Here is a 19182-nt window from a genome sequence, read left to right as displayed (position 1 = left end):
GGCCTGTACTGCGCTGTATCATTCTATGTTCTATTTCTATAATGAAAGCTCTTATAGTCGGTTACAGGGAACCAATCTTTTGGGGCGGCACGGTAGCAGTGATTAGCACTGTTGCTTCACAGCGCCAGGGACTTGGGTTTGATTCATGGCTTGGAATGTGTGGAATCTGTGCGGAGTCTGCACCCTCTCCCTGTGTCTGCGTGGGTTTCCTCCGGGTGCTCCGGTTTCCTGCCTCAAGTCCTGAAAGACGTGCTTGTTAGGTGAATTGGACATTCTGAATTCTCCCTCTGTGTACCTGAACAGGTGGCGGAGTGTGGCGACTAGGGGATTTTCACAGTAACTTCATTGCAGTGTTAATGTAAGCCCACTTGTAGTAAAGGTTATTATTACATTATCCTTTCTCTGAAGACTGTACTGAATGCTCGGCAAGGAGTAAAAAAAAAAAGATGCATACATTAACAGAGCACCACTTATTTTTCACCAGTCCCAAAATGCCAATGAAATGAAAATGAAAACCGCTTATTGTCACAAGTAGGCTTCAAATGAAGTTACTGTGAAAAGCCCCTAGTCGCCACATTCCGGCGCCTGTTCGGGAGGCTGGTACGGGAATTAAGCCAGTTGAAAGAGGATGGACTATTTACAGCCCCTTGATAGACTGGCACCCTCGAGGTGACATTTGTGTCATCACCTGGTTACGGACTTGAGCATTTTCAGAACAAGATTGAAAATCCCCTACTTGTCCTCTCCACACTAAAGTTGTTGACTCAAGGGGATACATCAAGTTTTTATAGTCGCATTTCGGTAAACTGACAGGAGTATAACTCTCAAAGAAGTAAAGTGTAAGGTTAGAAATTTATTTTGAACGATAGACGTGCTCAGCAAAACAGGACCATAAGACGTAGGAGCAGAGGTAGACCATTCGGCCCATCGAGTCTGTGCCACCATTCAATGAGATCATGACAGATCCAATAATCCTCCACCCCACTTTTCCACCTTATCCCCACAACGATAGATTCCCTTACTGATTAATAATCTATTTCAGCCTTCAACAGACTGACCAACCCAGCCTCTACAGCCCTCTGCGGTAAAGAATTCCACAGATTCACTCCCTTCCAAGAGAAGAAATTCCTCCTCATCTCGGTCTTAAAAGGGTGACTGACCCCTTTCTTTGAGATTATGCCCTCTGGTCCTAGACTCTCCCACGAGAGGAAACAATCTCTCAGCATCTACCCTGTCAAATCCCGAGAATCCGACATGGCTCAATAGGCGGCACGGTAGCACAGTGGGCAAGGACTGTTGCTTCACAGCGTCAGGGTCCGGGGTTCTATTCCCGGCTTGGGTCACTGTCTGTGTGGAGTCTGCACGTTCTCCCCGTGTCTGAACATAGAACATTATAGCGCAGTACAGGCCCTTCAGCCCTCGATGTTGCGCCAACCTGTGAAACCACTCTAAAGCCCATCTACACTATTCCCTTATCATCCATATGTCTATCCAATGACCATTTGAATACCCTTAATTTTGGCGAGTCCACTACTGTTGCAGGCAGGGCATTCCACGCCCTTACTACTCTCGGAGTAAAGAACCTACTTCTGACATCTGTCCTATATCTATCTCCCCTCAATTTAAAGCTATGTCCCCTTGTGCTAGACATCGCCATCCGAGGATAAAGGCTCTCACTGTCCACCCTATCTAATACTCGGATCATCTTGTATGCCTCAATTAAGTCACCTCTTAACCTTCTTCTCTCTAACGAAAACAGCCTCAAGTCCCTCAGCCTTTCCTCATAAGATCTTCCCTCCATACCAGGCAACATTCTGGTAAATCTCCTCTGCACCCTTTCCAATGCTTCCACATCCTTCCTATAATGCGGCGACCAGAATTGCACGCAATACTCCAAATGCGGCCGTACCAGAGTTTTGTACAGCTGCAACATGACCTCATGGCTTCGAAACTCAATCCCTCTACCAATAAAAGCGAACACACCGTACGTCTTCTTAACAACCCTCTCAACCTGGGTGGCAACTTTCAGGGATCTATGTACATGGACACCGAGATCTCTCTGCTCATCCACACTACCAAGAATCTTACCATTAGCCCAGTACTCTGTCTTCCTATTATTCCTTCCAAAATGAATCACCTCACACTTTTCTGCATTAAACTGCATTTGCCACCTCTCAGCCCAGCTCTGCAGCTTTTCTATGTCCCTCTGTAACTTGTAACATCCTTCCGCACTATCCACAACTCCACCGACTTTAGTGTCATCTGCAAATTTACGCACCCATCCTTCTACGCCCTCCTCCAGGTCATTTATAAAAATGACAAACAGCAGTGGCCCCAAAACAGATCCTTGTGGTACACCACTAGTAACTGGACTTCAGTCTGAACATTTCCCATCAACCACCACCTTTGTCTTCCAGCTAGCCAATTTCTGGTCCAAACTGCTAAATCACCCTGAATCCCATGCCTCCGCATTTTCTGCAGTAGCCTACCATGGGGAACCTTATCAAACGCTTTACTAAAATCCATATACACCACATCAACTGCTTTACCCTCATCCACCTGTTTGGTCACCTTCTCAAAGAACTCAATAAGGTTTGTGAGGCACGACCTACCCTTCACAAAACCGTGTTGACTATCTCTAATCAAATTATTCCCTTCCAGATGATTATACATCCCATCTCTTATAAACCTTTCCAAGATTTTGCCCACAACAGAAGTAAGGCTCACTGGTCTATAGTTATCGGGGTTGTCTCTACTCCCCTTCTTGAACAAGGGGACAACATTTGCTATCCTCCACTCTTCTGGCACCTGTAGACAAAGATGACTTAAAGATCAAAGCCAAAGGCTCAGTAATCTCCTCCCTAGCTTCCCAGAGAATTAGAGGATAAATCCCATCCGGCCCAGGGGACGTATCTATTTTCACACTTTCCAGAATTGCTAACAACTCCTCCTTATGAACCTCAAGCCCTTCTAGTCTAGTAGCCTGAATCTCAGTATTCGCCTCGACAACATTGTCTTTTTCCTGTGTGAATACTGACGAAAAATATTCATTTAGCACCTCTCATTTTCTTCTCGGACTCCAAGCACAACTTCGCACTACTGTCCTTGACTGGCCCTACTCTTACCCTAGTCATTCTTTTATTCCTGACATATCTATAGAAAGCTTTAGGGTTATCCTTGATCCTACCTGCCAAAGACTTCTCATGTCCCCTCCTGGCTCTTCTTAGCTCTCTCTTTAGGTCCTTCCTAGCTAACTTGTAACTAACTGAACCTTCATGTCTCATCTTTACATAAGCCTCCTTCTTCCTCTTGACAAGTGTTTCGACTGCTTTAGTAAACCACGGTTCCCTTGATCAACGACTTCCTCCCTGCCTGACAGGTACATACTTATCAAGGACAGGCAGTAGCTGTTCCTTGAACAAGCTCCATTTTTCCATTGTGCTAATCCCCTGCAGTTTTCCTCTCCATCCGATGCATCCTAAGTCTTGCCTCATCACATCATAATTGCCTTTCCCCCAGATATAACTCTTGCCCTGCGGTATATACCTATCCCTTCCCATCACTAAAGTAAACATAATCGAATTGTGGTCACTATCACCAAAGTGCTCACTTACCTCTAAATCTAACACCTGTCCTGGTTCATTACCCAGTACCAAATCCAATATGGCCTCACCTCTCGTTGGCCTATCTACATACTACGTCAGGAAACCCTCCTGCACACATTGGACAAAATCGGACCCATCTAAAGTACTCGAACTATTGCGTTTCCAGTCAATATTTGGAAAGTTAAAGTCTCCCATAACAACTACCCTGTTACTTTCGCTCCTATCCAGAATCATCTTTGCAATCCTTTCCTCTACATCTCTGGAACTTTTCGGAGGCCTATAGAAAACCCCTAACAGGGTGACCTCACCTTTCCTGTTTCTAACTTCAGCCCATACTACCTCAATAGACGAGTCCTCATTAACCGTTCTTTCTGCCACCGTAATACTGTCCTTGACTAACAATGCCATCCCTCCCCCTATTTTACCACCTTCCCTGAGCTTACTGAAATATCTAAACCCCAGCACCTGCAACAACCATTCCTGTCCCTGCTCTATCCATGTCTCCGAGATGGCCACAACATCGAAGTCCCAGCTACCAACCCACTTTATTCCGGATGCTCCTGGCATTGAAGTAGACACACTTTAAACCACCTTCCTGTCTGCCGGTACACTCCTGCAACTTTGAAACCTTACTCATGACGTCACTACTCTCAACCTCCTGTATACTGGAGCTGCAATTCAGGTTCCCAATCCCCTGCTGACTGCGTGTCTGCGTGGGTTTCCTCCAGGTGCTCCGGTTTCCTCCCTGAAAGACGTGCTTGTTAGGTGAATTGGACATTCTGAATTCTCCCTCAATGTACCCGAACAGGTGCCGGAGTGTGGCGACTAGGGGATTTTCACAGTAACTTCATTGCAGTGTTAATGCAAGCCGAATTGTGACATGATAAAGATTGTTATTATTATTATTACAGGACACCCCTCACTCTTCTAAACTTCAGTTCAGTCAAACCTACTCAACTTCTCATCATAAAAGAATCCTGCCATACCCATGATCAACCTTCTCTGCACTCCAGGCGAACGTTCACAGCAAGTAGCAGTAATAAAAGGATGAAAAAGAAAGGGGAAGACAAGAATTAACAGGTCAAAGTCTGACAACAAGGCTAATTATGATGTGATTGTAGTGCTACACTGCGAGTATAAAGGGTTGGAACAAGTGGGGCTGATTGGATAATTAAGAAATAGCAAGATTGCGACACAAGAAGGTTGATTCAGCTTCATTACATTGCATTGAGCAGCAGCAGCTTCCCAGCACTAGGATCTGTTGGGCTCAAAGAGCGATTTAGTGTGGCGGTGATCTCTGTACGATCTGCTGTTAATAGATTGAGTGAAAGTTCCGGCTTGCACTCAGTGGAGGAAGGGGCTCCGCAAGAGCAGATGCACCGGCATTCAAAAAGACAGGAACTTAATTTGTCGAAAGGGTTAAAAGAAATACCGAGGCGATGCCAGAGAGGACAAACACACAGCTTAAAGAAAACAAGAAAGCTCTCTGGCAAAGATTTACTTGGAATGAACAAAACAGGAAGAGAGCTGGCCAGACATCGCTTGTCAGTTTTCAATGCGTGTGGACCAAGTGGAGAAGGTCACAGTGCTTAAAATCTAACAGCACACAGGATTGGACAATAATATCCCAAACCTAACTCCTGTTCACCCGTTTTCTCACACACAGGACCGTGGGTGCGATTCTCAGGCCGCGTTTGGGCTCAAGCGACAGCACAATGCAGCCGGAGAATCCCGGGAGAGCCCTCCCGCAGGCTCCATGCCTCGCGGGATTCACCCAAGTCCCGCGAAGTGTCGATTTGGACCTCTGCCCAAAAGGGCCAGGCCCAAACCAAGCTCGCAGAAGGAGGTCATAAACCTACTTAAGGCCTCCCGACCCGGGATACACCGGCCTCCCTCGATTCTCCGGCCTCCACAGGGAGGCTGCAGCCAGGCGCGGATCAGCGCTGGTCCACAAGAATGTGGACCAGGTGTTACGGCACCGGGGGGGGGTCTCCTGGGCCATTGGATGGCCTTGGCTGGTCAGGGTCAATGCAGGCTCCTGGCCTTTCCCCTGGAACATGGACACCTTGGCAGTGCCCAGTTGCCAGTGAAAGGATGCCTGGGTGCCACTGACAATGGTCAGGGCCCGGGAGGGGCCTTGTCCATGAAAGGAGGGTGATGATGGGGGGGGTGGTGGTTGAAGGGTGGGAGTGTGCAGGGCAGGTAAGTAGGGGCCTCTGGGGAGGTTGGGGGGTGGTGACCTGGGATCCTGGACGGGGGGGGATGCTATAGAGGAGGGGGCCCTGGGGACCCCATAGCAGGGTGTCCTCACTTGAGGGGTATGGGGTAGTGCCCACGTGTGTGGGGGACGACATTGTTCATTGGGGGGGGGGGGGGGCTCACTTAGAAAACGGGGCACCCTTTCAAAATGCGGCCCGATCTCATAGTCCAGCTCTCCAGTGCGAAAAAAATTTCTAAGTTTATCATAGAATTTACAGTGCCGAAGGAGGCCATTCGGCCCATCGAGTCTGCACCGGCTCTCGGAAAGAGCACCCTACCCAATGTCAACACCTCCACCCTATCCCCAGAACCCAGCAACCTCACCCAACACTAAGGGCAATTTTGGACACTAAGGGCAATTTATCATGGCCAATCCACCTAACCTGCACATCTTTGGACTGTGGGAGGAAACCGGAGCGCCCGGAGGAAACCCACGCACACACGGGGAGGATGTGCAGACTCCACACAGACGGCGACCCAGGCCGGAATCGAACCTGGGACTCTGGAGCTGTGAAGCAATTGTGCTCTCCACAATGCTACCGTGCTGCCCAAGTGTGGGCCAAACCGATGGGAAACTCCCAGGGTCCAGAAAAATTACTAAGTGTCATTGAATAGCGCTAGGGAACTCGCCGGAGAACCAGCAGGAAAGTCCCTGAAAAACCCGCCACTAATGCACTTAGAAATAATTTGGGAGAATCGTGCCGTGTAGATTGAGCAATCTCTCTGCCACTGGATTCCCCTTTCTCAAAGACAGTTTAAATCAGGTGCCAAGACAAAGAGATCTCCCAGTGCCCAGCAGCAATGAGTTCAGCAAGCAAAATAAACACAGAGGAAGTATTCTGACAGACAGCAAAGCAAATCAGGAGGTTAAAACATTTTAACTTTCACCTTCAACAGATAGCAAAATAGCTGTTGATGATTGGATTGAGATAGATAGAAGCTAAAATTTTATTTATTTTTTCTATATTTAGAGTACCCAATTAATTTTGTCCAATTAAGGGGCAAGTTAGCGTGGCCAATCCACCTAGCCTGCTCATCTTTGGGTTGTGGGGGCGAATCCCACGCAAGAACGGGGAGAATGTGCAAACTCCACACGGACAGTGACCCAGAGCCGGGATCGAACCTGGGACCTCGGCGTCGTGAGGCAGCAGGGCTAACCCACTGCGCCACCGTGCTGCCCCCAGATTGAAGCTAAAGTAACAGAAATAAACTTTTAAAAAGAACTTTTAAACATGGAATTTATCAGAATGAAGAAGTTTGACGATGTAAAATGAGCTCTTCAGGGGCAGTCAGCGAGTTTAGCTGGATTATGATGAATTTAGCAGGTTGTCAAAAACCCAGTTACATACACCTCATTCAATCATGTGCCATTTTTTTTTTTTTTTTTTTATAAATGGAAGATTTCATCAATTCACCGATTTCTCAGGAATTGTACTGTGTTTTATATCGACCCTCCGAAACAGCACTCTGCCCCAGCCTACTCCTTCCCCTCCCCCTTAATCCCCTGCACATGGCCAATCCACCTAACCTGCACATCCTTGGACTGTGGGAGGAAACCGGAGCACCCGGAGGAAACTCACGCAGACACGGGGAGAATGTGCAGACTCCGCACAGACAGTGACCCAAGGTTGGAATGGAACCCATGTCCCTGGCATTGTGAGGCAGCAATGCTAACCACTGTGCCAGCGTGCAGCCCCCACACACACACACCCACACACATATATGATATATACACATCTATATATTTATTATGTATAGCATAGCGCTGTTCCTCTGGACGTTTGGAAGAACATGATATTACTAACAGCAACTTCTGAATTTCCACATGATTCTGTGAATGTGAGAGCTCCGGAGGTTGCTGGTCGGTTTCAGTGGCGTTTTACTGCTATTACCACCACAAGATCCAGAGGCTTTGGTTTCATTTCCTCTACTCATGTCTTAACAAAAGCCTCTCATTCCTGGTTCCATTCTTATGAATCCTTTCCCCTCGACTATGACATCCTCTCTAACAGTATGGACCAAATCTGAATCCCAATCTTCTAAACACAGTCCAACCAATGTGTTTGTTGCATTTGGAATTTGTTTTTGTGATATTATCATAACTGTAAGAACTGCAAGGGTTAATGAAATGTCTAAGAGTAGCCACTAGAGGGAGCTACAGATACAAGTATAAAAGCATTGATGCTGAGCCTTGTGGGTGAGAGAACTCCAGGAGTTAGCTAGAGACAGTCAGAAGTATTATTAGTGAGAGTTAGAGCAGACCATAGTTTATACCAGTATTAAGATTAGTTGTAGATGAGTGTAGTTTATATGTTAACAATCAACTGTGTATCAACCATAGGTTCGCCCCAGGAAGAATGGATGGAGGATTTCAGAGCTGGTTCCAGTTGGGAATTAGGAGGGTGGGAGATTTATTTATAGATGGGACTTTTGCGAGCTTGGGAGCATTGGAGGAAAAGTATAAGTTGCCCCGGGGAAATTTCTTGAGATATATGCAGGTGAGGGCATTTACTAGACAACAGGTGAGGGAATTTCCGTTGCTCCCGGCACAGGGGATACAGGACAGGGTGCTTTCAGGGGTGTGGGTCGGAGAGGGCAAGGTGTCAGAGATTTACCGAGAGATGAGGGAAGAGGGGGAGGAGTCGGTGGGCGAACTAAAAGGAAAGTGGGAAGAAGAACTAGGGGAGGAGATAGAGGAGGGTATGTGGGCTGATGCCCTAAGCAGGGTAAATTCCTCTTCCTCATGCGCCAGGCTTAGCCTGATTCAATTTAAGGTGCTACATAGAGCACACATAACAGGAGCAAGATTGAGCAGGTTCTTTGGAGTGGAGGACAAATGTGGGAGGTGTGGCGGGAGCCCGGCAAACCACGCACATATGTTTTGGGCATGCCCGGCACTGGAAGGGTATTGGAAGGGAGTGACAGGAGTGATTTCGCGGGTGGTGAAGGCCCGGGTCAAACCAGGCTGGGGGTTAGCTCTATTTGGAGTTGCGGAAGAGCCGGGAGTGCAGGAGGCGAAAGAGGCCGACGTTGTGGCCTTTGCGTCCCTAGTAGCCCGGCGCAGGATCCTACTCATGTGGAAGGAGGCGAAACCCCCCGGACTGGAGGCCTGGGTAAATGATATGGCGGGGTTCATTAAACTGGAGCAGATAAAGTTTGCCCTGAGAGGATCGGCTCAAGGGTTCACCAGGCGGTGGCAGCCATTTCTCGACTACCTAGGGGAACGTTAGAGGGAAGACAGATGACCAGCAGCAGCAACCCAGGGGAGGGGGGGGGGGGTTTAGTTTAGGTCAAAGATAAAGGGGTTTTGTTACTTGTGTATTGTTTAAAATTTCTGTATTGTTATTGTTGCGTTTGCTTTGTAAGAGGGGAAAAATTGTTGTTTGGGAAAAAAATTTTAATAAAACATTTATAAAAAAAAAAACAATCAACTGTGTATTATTTAGAAGTGCGTGTTGAATCCAAGTTAGTAGTGTTAATAAATTTATAGCATTTTTTAAGTTGAAGCTATTTTGTGGTCTTTGTGAACACTATGCCAACCATCCTGAATTGAGCAACACAAGGAACACCAGTTTTATTCTTGGGATGGGGAGGGGGACATGGGCACACACAGTTACCCAGATGGTGGGAGGTACTCTCTTTCATCCATTGCAGCCTATATAGTGACAGTGCTCCCATAATGGCGTATGGCAGTGACTTCGCGAATCCTGCCCCAGACAAGATTTAGATTTAGATTGGCCCTCTGTTTTCTTTTTAAAATTGATGGGATATACCTGGGTGATCTTCCATACTGCTGTGTACATACCTATCTCAAGAGTTGTACTGAAATATCTTGGCTAGGAGAGCTGCTGTCTCCAGTGAATAGGTCTTCAGCACTTACCACTGCGAGGTCGACTGCGGTGTCCAGTGCACTCAGCTGTTTCTTCATGTCACCTGGAGTAAACGGAATTAGCTTGCCAACATAGGATCATCTCTTTGGCACTTTTAACGGAAGCATTGCCTCTTACACTCTCACGGTGGTCGAGGATGGATGTGTTCCTGGAGCTCCCCCTTAGCTGCCTGACTGTCACCACTATCTTCCACCGGGCACGAGACAGACCTTTGCTGTGATCCATCGGTTGCGTGGTTGCCCAGCTCAGGCTACACATCTGCTGTCGTAGGTGTTTAGTCTGCAGGTAAGCCCTGTGTCGTCGCTCCACTAGATACCTCACCTTGAGGTATAAAGTCAGAAAATGTCAGAAATACTCAGCAGGTCAGGCAGCATCTGAGGAGAGAGAAACAGAATTAACCTTTCAGGTCCATGACCTTTCATCAGAACTGGATGATGTTAGAGGTAACAGGTTTAAGCAAGTACAGAGGCAGGGAAAGGGGAGAGGGATGAAGAGAAACAAAACGGGAGGTCTGTGATTAGGGGGCACGTGGGGCAGACAAGGACAAAGAGGATGATGGTGCAAGGCCAAAAGGAGATGGCAATGGGACAAGCGAAGAGACAAAAAAAAAATGGTGGATCTAGGGGAGGTGCAAGTGGGAATAGCAGAATCATTACGAACAGCTGCCTTCAAAAACAAAAATTGGGGCAGAGGTCATGATCTGAACTTCTAACCGTTTCCAGTTCTGACGAAATGTCACAGATCTGAAAGGTTAATGCTTTCTCTCTTCACAGATGCTGCCTGATCTGCTGAGCATTTCCAGCATATTCTGTTTTTGTTTTTAAAATTCCAGCATCCACAATATTTTGCTTTTCCATTCTCGTGCAGGCCTGCTGTTGCTCCTGGCATACCTTTCTGCATTTGTATTTTATAATTATTCCAATCGTACTATCTCCTCCTCTTGTGTCCCTTCATTCCCACATGCTTCTGTAAAAACGGAAACAAAATACGCATCCAGCATTTCCACCATCCCTAATTGCGCTTGAACTGAGTGGCTTGCTGGGTAATCTCAGGGGGCATTTAAAAGTCAACCACATTGCTGTGGGTCTGGAGTCACATGTAGGCCAGACCAGGCAAGGATGGCAGATTTCCTTCCCTAAAGGACATTATTAATAATCGTTATTATTGTCACAAGTAGGCTTACATTAACACTGCAATGAAGTTACTGTGAAAAAACCCTCGTCGCCACACTCCAGCACCTGTTCGGGTACCCAGAGGGAGAATTCAGAATGTCCAATTCACCTAATCGCACGTCTTTCGGGAGTTGTGGGAGGAAACCGGAGCACCCGGAGGAAACCCATGCAGACATGGGGAGAACATGCAGACTCCGCACAGACAGTGACCCAAGCGTGAATTGAACCCGGGACCCTGGCGCTGTGAAGGAACAGTGCTAGCCACTGTGCTACCCTGCCGCCCGGTGAACCAGATGGGTTTTTAACAACAACCTTGATAGCCATCGCAATCGCCATCCCCAAGACTAGCTTTCAATTCCAGATTTAATCATCAAATTCAAATTTCACCAGCTGCTACGACAGGATTTGAACCCATGTCCCCAGGCATCACCCTGGGTCTCTGGATTACTTTACCAGTAATGTTATGCCGACCCGAGAGCGGGCTTCAGTTTAACACCTCATCCAAAAGACAGCACCTCCAACAGTCCAGCACTCCCCCAGTACGGCACCAGAGTGTCAGCTTTGGTTTTTTCCTCGAGTTCTGGAGGGCGACTTGAATCTGCAACATTCGGAGTCAGGAGATGAGAATAAAAGGTAGCGAGGGGAAAATAGGAATAAGTGGGATTGGCAAAAATGATCCGGGAATTAACAAATCCTGTTAATTCGCGACTGGGCTTATTTCACATACTGGTCTGTGACCATCAGGAGGTAAAGAAAAACAAATCCCATTTAAACAAAGGCGCTTCAACTTGGTGTCAACACAATCTACGGAGGTCGGTCCATTTCCGACTACACCTACCAGGACACAGATCCTTAAGGAGCAAGGGTTTCTTGTAGTTTAATATACCGTCCAAAAACGCAACCCACGTTTGCTGGAGATAAACCCATAATTAGATCACTAGGCTCAAATGGAGGCCTTACAAACCATTCACTCTCCTATCGTTACCTTTCACTCAATCTCTAGTCATAACAAGGCTACAGTTCACATACTGACCAAATTAGACACTAAACTGCACTGACAAACAAGAGATGCTCAAAGGAACATTGTTCAAATGCATTCAGAGCAAATGACTCCCAGGCAGATGATTAGTATATGCATCACATATTTAGGTGATAAATACAATAACTATAATGTATTGACAGAAGATAACAATATGTGCAAGTAACTGACCCAAGAAAAACTCGCGTAGGGAGGTAAACAGCAGGGGGCCATTTAACCCCTCAAGCCCGCTCCACCATTCAATGAGATTATGGCTGATTTGTGACCGAACTGCTCATATCCCTTAAAACCTTTGGTTAACAAAAATCCACCAACCTTCCGGTTTTAAATTAACAACTGATCTGGCATTAATTGCCATTTGTGGGAGAGAGTTCCAAACTTTTACCACCCCTTGTGTCTGTGTGTAGAAGTGTTTCCTAATTTCACTCCTGAAAGGATGGTGCTATTTCTTTTTTTACTTGGCCCAGACTCCCCAACTAACAGCAATAGCCTCTCCGTCCACTCTCCTGAGTATCTAGCTCTCCCCAAGTGTGGTCTGGCGGGGCTTAAAATAGCTGTGACATGACTTCTACCTCCTGTTTTCACTGCACATCACAGAAAACCTGTCATTGAACCGAGCTTCATGGTGTGACAATGGCTGTACTGCATACATACATACAGTAAAAGCGGGAGGGAAGGACAATCTTCCATGAGACTGTATCAGTTCTGTTACACACAAAATGGCATGCAGGCTTTGGGAAAGGTGTAAGAGTGGGGGAATTAGATGGGTCCCTCGGCTAGCACGGCTTGGGAGAGAGGGTGACACACACAAACGCACACTCCTACATGCAAAAACACACACACACACATGGCTCCTGCTAAAATAAAGGAGTGATGAAACACACACACACACCTCCAGCTAAAACAAGAAGTAATGAAACGTAGGTTTAACACACAGAACACTGCAGCAGAATTTGGTTTCACAGAGAAGTGCAGATGCCTTGACTTACTTGATTAACGACAATGCTGGAAGATCAAGTGCAGCTTACTGTGTAGCTCACTGTCACCAAACGAGGCTGTCAGAATATCTCTTCCATTCTGAAGTAGATGCACATCTGCAGTGTTGTGCTTTTACTCAAAAAGCAGCTCCAGAAGGCAGGATACCTAAAAAGACAAAAAAACTCCGTGTTTAAACAATATTTTAATGAGTTCAATTTAAATAAAAACCTTCCCGGCTGACACTTCAATGTTTACTTGTGTTCCTGTCATTAGCTCGACATTCAGCAAAAAAGGACTTGCAGATTTCAGGAAAGTAGTCAAATTGTTGCTTATAATTTCCAGTTATTTACTCAAAAACGAAATGCTATTTTGCTGTCGGTGTGCTACTTTCAGCATGATCATCAGCTGTCCCTCGATTCGAGGATGGTGCCTACTCAGGGCCACGGGTGTTCAGCATGTGACTGAACAGGCCGAGATTCGGCCCACAGATCTTTGGACACATGGGACAGGACGCTCCACTAGTCAGTGGGATCCGGAGAGCAGGACTTGTTTCCTTTCCTTCTCTGCCGCCGCTCTGTCTCATCATGGAGATGTTGGGACTTAAAAGCGAGATGCAGCCTGCTCGACAAATCGTCACTATCCTAAGCGAATGGCAGCAAGCGCCTCTCAATCGTGAATGTCAATGACGCTACACTTGAAGGAGAGCTTCAGGGTGTATTTGAAGCATTGTCTTTGTCCTCCCCTGGAACGTTGGCTATCGAGAGTTGAGACGAGGACCTGACATGGGGGAAACAGTTTTCAGCCATCCAGACATTGTCTAGCCCATTGAAGTTCATTTTGCGGGTGCTGGCTTTAAGAACACTAGCGTTTGTCTGACAGTCCACCCGTTGAAACCGGAGCATGTGGCAGAGGTATTGAGGAATTTCTCTAGCACTCGTGTGTTACTGATACAGTTCGCAGTATAGGAGTATGGTGACGTCAACTGCTGTGTACGCTTTGGTACACAGGCCTTTGTTGACTTGCGGAGGTCTTGGTCATCAAATACTCACTGCCATAACAAAATCAGAAAATGCTGGAAAAACTCAAGCAGGTCTGGCACATTCTGTGGAAAGACAAACAGGGTTAACATTCAGAGTCCAATATGACTCTTGTTTAGACTGCAATAGTTTGTAGAAGGCCGAGCTGGCATTGCGCATACAGTCTTGGATGGTCTCATTAATGATGGCCTTTTAAGAGCGGTAGTTGCCAAGGTATCACAAGTGCTCCAAAGATTTGGGTGTCCAAGAAACTTCCATCACAATCCTACAATTGCTTCATCAAGACCTGACTGCAAGTGTTTCGCGTTGGAGATCCGAAACAGGTGCCATCAAAATTCAGACCAAAGTCAAGCAACGCTGTGTGATGGCCCCCATACAATTTACAATCTACGTGACAATGGCTATTCAGCTCAAAAGATCAACTGGCCTCTGGTGTCAGTATTGATGGAAACCTCTTTAACCTCCGTGCCAAACCTGGCCACCGTAAACGTACATGATCTACAGTTTGCGAATGAATGAGGTAATGTTGCCCACTCTGCACCAGATTTACAAGCCACTCTCGATCTCTTCAATTCGGCCCAAGTGAAACTCGGCCTGTCCTTGAATGTTGCTGAAACAAAACTTGGCTATCAATCCGCACCTGGTCAGCCAAATATTCCCCCTCCCACACGTATTAAAGGAGACTCTGAAATATATAATGAGCATTACACAGCCAAGCACCAAGGTTGATTCACTGACATTTCAAACACTGCAAAGCTCACAGTCTAAGATTCCCGCCTTCATGAAATGTCTGCTTACTCCTGCAGAGTCTGATAAGGCTTACTGGCGGGTGGGGCCATTAAGCTTCTTGTGCACCGTTAAGTCTAGTTGTGGTTCAATGTCTCACGGCCTCCTGAGATCTAACCGCCTCCCCAGTGGAGGTCATGCGGGCACCCTTTAGCACACCACTTTAAAACAGGGGGGGGGGGGGGAAAGAGAGAGGGAAGAGAGGTACAATTGGTATGAGGTCGCCCCTGGGCTGGGGAGTTGAGGAGCGCGTGCCTGTGGATCTTACGGTCCATCCCCCACATTGTGTGTAGCCATTGCGGGGGCAACTACAGCTGCTGCCTGTGTCCCACCAAACACCTCCAAGACAGAGCCCTGTCCGTTGTAATATGGTGCAGCTCACTTTAACGCCCTCGGACTGTGAGCAGCCTCTTGCTGCACAGCTGAAGGCTTATAAGCAAATGGCATCATTATTTATGTGAACACTTCAAAAGATCTCAAGTGAATTCTTGTGGATAAACACGCCATGTCTCAGACGAGTATTATTACCTAGCATTCCAACCAAACTGCGAGAGGCCTGAACACTCTGCTTGAGCCCTGGAGGCATCAGCGCCATGGAGGCAGCAGCCAACAATCAAACACCTGAGAGCTGGGTTTCATCACTGGGGATATCCCCGTGACCAGAGGGTGGGTGTGTGTGGACTAGGGGAGGGTACCTGAGCTCGGTCCCCCTAATGGGGAGCCCTCGTGGTGCTGGTAGCACCCCATGCGGCCAGACACCGGAGAAAGTGGCAGGAGTGTCGATGCAGGCTCGAGGCGGCACACCATGTGGACGGGTCACCGCACACACTGCAGATCTGGTCTCCCATCGGTCCAGGGAGAGCTCGTGTGCAACCATCGCCTCAGGATCATGCACACGTGAGCACGCTTCCCAGGCAGTATTGGCAGCCTGGTGGCTGACCCTTCGACTCTCTCTCTCTCTCGGGAAACAGGGCGTCCCGTCTCACCTCCATGACGTCCAGGAGCCTGGCCAGGCCGGCATCCCTGAAGTGTGGAGCAGGTCTCTGTGGTGGCAAGGCTGCGTGCTGACTGGAGTGTGCTCGGGGGCAGGGGGGGGCACACTCATTAGCGGGGAGCTGCCAGGTGAGGTCCAGGCGAATCAGTTGGCGGGATGGCCATTTCCGCCGTGAAGCCCGTGGGAGATCATTTCCCGCACTAATTGCCAGTAGATACTGGCCTCGATCGAACATCGGGAAGCACCCGCGGAGTCGTGCCCTCTACGACACAGTGCTTCATCCGTTAGATCACACCCACAATCTCTCGGGTGACGCTCAAAATGACTGTTAGAGTCACCTTTCTGGTAAGACATAAAACCTAGGCCCTCTATTCCCTGCACCGGCTGATATAAAAATCCCATAGCACTACTCAAAGACAGGTATAGGAGCTACGCCTGGTGTTCCCTCAACCAACATCCCCATAATAGATTTATAAAATCAATTAGTGCCGAAAAATTCCATTATTGCCAGATCTTAATACAGAAAACTTCAGGCATTGAAAGAATGAGAAAAATACAACTGAAAACCGGAAGTTATAAAAATGCATCGTGCACATTCAGGACCCTGACCTTCCCGTTGTTTGTCATTTTAACACAAGTCTGTTCTTGGCCTGCTGCAATGTTCCAGTGAAGCTCAACGCAAACTGGAGGAACAGCATCTCATCCTCTGGTTAGGCACGTTACATCATTCCGGTCTCAACATCGAATTCAACAACTTCAGATGATTAGACCTACTCCATCTCGACCCCTTTGTTCTCATTCCATTTTATTTTAACTGTCTTTTACCTTTTATTTCTTTCTCATCTTTCTTTATATATATTTCTCCCCCCCCCCCCCCACCCCAACTCTTTCCCCCTATATTATCCCTTTCCTTATTTTTTCTCCTGTCATGTGAGAGTACCTTTAAGAAATGGATGTTTAAGCAATGTACCTTTAAGGAATGGAGATGATCATATTGGCGAGACCATGCAGATGCTGCAACAACGAATGAACGGACATCGCGTGACAATCAACAGGCAGGAATGTTCCCTTCCAGTCGGGGAACACTTCAGCAGTCAAGGGCATTCAGCCTCTGATCTCCGGGTAAGCGTTCTCCAAGGCGGCCTTCAGGACGCGCAACAACGCAGAATCGCCGAGCAGAAGCTTATAGCCAAGTTCCGCACACATGAGTGCGGCCTCAACCGGGACCTGGGATTCATGTCGCATTACATTCATCCCCCACCATCTGGCCTGCAAAATCCTACCAACTGTCCTGGCTTGGTACAATTCACACCTCTTTAACCTGGGGTTACCCCATCTCTGGATCTGTAAAGACTTAATCACCTGCTAATGCTCGAATTCCAAGCATTGTCTGGCATCTTTGAATCTGTCTATATATATGTTTCTGGAACATACCTCTTCATTCACCTGAGGAAGGAGCAGCACTCCGAAAGCTAGTGACATCGAAACAAACCTGTTGGACTTTAACCTGGTGTTGTAAGACATCTTACCATATTACTGAAGTGATGCCACAGGGGCGGGGGGGGGGGGGAGCTGAGCTCACTTCTGCTTTTGGTTTCAGTTTTGCCGAAAGCAGCTGAAAAGTGCCTGGCTGGTTTTGCTGAGAGCTGCTTAAAAGGAGAAAGCCAGTTTGACAAAGCAGCTTGAGAAGTTCTGGTTTGCTGTGAGTTGCTTGAAGGGAGAAAGCCAGTTTGAAAAAGCAGCTTGGGTGTGTCTGCAGGAAGAAAAGCAAGGTGCTGGAGCTGATGTCAACCAAGCTGATATGTCTCTGCCATAAAACAGAAAATATATATTAACTGTGACCTTGTGTGCTACTGTTTTGAAGGTTTGAAGCCTTTTGGATGTTTGAAGGATAATTTTGAGGGATTATTTAGTGTTGTATTATGTTCGGGGGTATCGCTGAAGTAAGGAGTGTTAAGAGATCCAATGTTTATTTAATAGGTTAATTTGAGTTCATGGAATAAGCATTGTTGTGTGTTAAAAACCACGTGTCCATAATTGTAATCCCACACCTGGGGAACAAGCCGTGTGCTGGAAAAGCAACAATCCATTAAAGGGGAGGTTGGTTGAACTCCATGATACATTTTTGGGGTTCAGAAAACGCCTCGCCCATAACAATTGGGGGCTCGAGGGGGATAAAACTCTATCTATTGGATTGGCTTTTGTGAACTTAAAGACAGTGAAGGTGTGTTGCTTTTCCGGTGTGGTATTTTAGTTTAAATGGGGAGAGTGTTGTGAACAATGGCTCTTTCGGAGGCTCCGAAGTTTTTGGGGTTGGACGCGGTAACACGTGATACCTTACAGACAGAGACTAAAGACAGACTGTTCGGTTTGGCAAAAGCATTGCAGTTAACACTGCCGAGCAAAATACGAAAAGATGAGGTACTTAACGCGGTATCTGCGCATTTATGTTTGCCTGTGATACATTCTGACTCATTAGATATGGCAAAGCTCCAGTTGCAGATTAAGCAATTTGAACATGAAAAAGAATTAAAGCGGCTTGAATATGCAATGAGAGAAAAAGAAAGAGATAGAGATAGAGAGGAAAAAGAAAAGGAGAGAGAAGAAAGAAACAAAGAAAGAGATAGAGAGGAAAGGGAAAAAGAGAGTTTGAACTTCGGAAAATGGCTCTGAAACATGAAAATCAGTTAAAATTGGCAGACGCAAAGGGACACGTACAGTTGGAGGAGATGGATGAGGATAATGAGACAGAGCGTCATAGTCGAAGATGTGGTGGGGATCTATTTAAATATGTCCAAGTATTGCCAAGGTTTGATGAGAAGGAAGTAGAAGCCTTTTTGATTTCATTTGAGAAGGTAGCTAAACAAATGCAATGGCCACAGGACATGTGGGTATTACTGATTTAAACAAAGCTGATAGGTAGGGCTAGTGAAGTGTTTGCATCACTACCGGAGGAGGTATCTGGAACGTATGAGGAGGTGAAGAAATCCATCTTAAGTGCATATGAGCTAGTGCCTGAAGCTTACAGACAAAGGTTTAGAAATTTAAGGAAAGAATTTGGTCAAACGTACATGGAGGTTGAAAGGCTCAGAGTAATTTTGATAGGTGGATAAGGGCTTTGAAAATAGACCAAACGTATGAAGCTCTCAGAGAAATTATACTTTTGGAGGAGTTTAAAAATTCAATTCCTGATGTAGTGAGAACTCATGTGGAAGAGCATAGGGTTAAAATTGTGAGTTTAGCAGCAGAAATGGCAGATGATTATGAATTAGTTCATAAATCAAGGCTTGGTTTCCGACATCAGTTTCAGCCGGTGAGCGATAGAAACTGGGGACATGAGAAATACTCAAGTGGTAAAGGTAAAGGTGACCTGATGGGAGACAATAAAGAGAGTGTACCTCAGATTAAAAAAGAAATCCAGG

General features: G+C 46.8%; 2 protein-coding genes across 3 annotated transcripts in view; both read right to left on the bottom strand.

The window, feature by feature from the left end:
* LOC140426104 (volume-regulated anion channel subunit LRRC8C-like) overlaps positions 1 to 13097 on the bottom strand; it is a 152884-nt gene extending 139787 nt beyond the window's left edge. The window contains exon 1 of the mRNA XM_072510464.1: positions 12955 to 13097. The gene's annotated coding sequence lies outside the window, so the exon portion shown is untranslated. The remainder of the gene's footprint in view (positions 1 to 12954) is intronic.
* The window catches only part of LOC140426103 (volume-regulated anion channel subunit LRRC8D-like), an 85630-nt gene extending 72524 nt beyond the window's left edge, over positions 1 to 13106 (bottom strand). Inside the window, exons 1-2 of one of the 2 annotated variants that reach the window (XM_072510463.1) lie at positions 12955 to 13102; positions 9745 to 10128 (exon numbers count right to left, since the gene is read on the bottom strand). The gene's annotated coding sequence lies outside the window, so the exon portion shown is untranslated. Of the gene's footprint in view, positions 1 to 9744; positions 10129 to 12954 lie in introns of both variants that reach the window. The other variant, XM_072510462.1, reaches the window with a different exon arrangement.
* Positions 13107 to 19182: the final 6076 nt, after the last annotated feature.

Source organism: Scyliorhinus torazame, chromosome 7 (genome assembly GCF_047496885.1).
Source record: "Scyliorhinus torazame isolate Kashiwa2021f chromosome 7, sScyTor2.1, whole genome shotgun sequence".
NCBI lineage: Eukaryota > Metazoa > Chordata > Chondrichthyes > Carcharhiniformes > Scyliorhinidae > Scyliorhinus > Scyliorhinus torazame.
This window is presented reverse-complemented; position numbering and strand designations above follow the sequence as displayed.